The 1,018-nt window shown below is 35.0% G+C and overlaps 1 protein-coding gene across 1 annotated transcript in view; it reads left to right on the top strand.

The window, feature by feature from the left end:
* The window catches only part of TFPI (tissue factor pathway inhibitor (lipoprotein-associated coagulation inhibitor)), a 108,334-nt gene that overhangs the window by 98,523 nt on the left and 8,793 nt on the right, over nt 1-1,018 (top strand). The gene's annotated exons all lie outside the window — the stretch shown is intronic.

Below are 1,018 nucleotides of genomic sequence, written 5' to 3'. Positions count from 1 at the left end.
ACATTTCTTTTTTTAGTACACTGAATATTCATATAAAGATCACTTATAAACATGTTTCATTTTAATATAGGTTAAATATACATTAGAATACATGAAAATTATCCATTTAATAAATATTTATTGAATGCTTAATATGTGCAAACATTATGCAGGGTGGTAGGAATAAAACAGTTTTGCTTCATATATCCCTTCTTCAATTGTAGCATTCTTATTGTGAGAAATCAACCAAGAGTGTATGAATTACTAGCAGTTACAAAATATACTAATAGTTGTGTGTATATATATATATATTTTGTGTGTGTGTGTGTTGTTTTAAATATCACTGAGCTAAAATGTGGCAGACAAAGAAGAAGAAACTGTCTTAAGTGTCTGGATCATGGAGTAAGTTGATAAGAACTCGGAATCTTAACTCCAGATCACAGAGACTGAATTATTTCCTTTCAGGAGGGACTATCAATGCTAAACATGGCCAAGAGACCTCTTCTTAACATTGCAATTTCTCTACAGCTTGAGATTGAATACAGTGAAGTGGCTAAGTGTTTACTAAGCTATCAGATCAACATGGTACAGGCAAATGTGTGAGACACGGAGTCAAATGAACTTGAGTTCTAATATTAACTCCACTTGTAACTGGCAAGCTTCTTGGTTTTCCTGAATATCATCTCTGAAATGAGGATAAGAATGCCTACACAGTGGATTTGGAGAAGATATAGATCAAACATCATGTGCAGAACACCTGACTTCTTCCAGCCTGCAGGGTAGAAATGAGGAAGACAAGCACTGACTACCTCATTGTGTGTGTGTGTGTGTGTGTGTGTGTGTGTGTGTGTGTGTGTGTGTAATGGCCAATTGTGGTAAGGATTAGGATGGTAAAGAACAAGGTGCTATGAGAGAAGAATGGTATGGAGGTCAAAATTTAGTTTGGGGAATCCAAGAAAATAATTTTGAGACAGTAAAATCAAGCTGAGACCTGGATGACAGGTAAAAATCATCCAGGGAAAAATTTAGAAAAATTCTG

Source organism: Propithecus coquereli, unplaced genomic scaffold, assembly GCF_000956105.1.
Source record: "Propithecus coquereli isolate 6110/MARCELLA unplaced genomic scaffold, Pcoq_1.0 Scaffold82, whole genome shotgun sequence".
NCBI lineage: Eukaryota > Metazoa > Chordata > Mammalia > Primates > Indriidae > Propithecus > Propithecus coquereli.
Note: the sequence above shows the minus strand (reverse complement) of the source record. Positions and strands in the feature narration are given on the sequence as shown.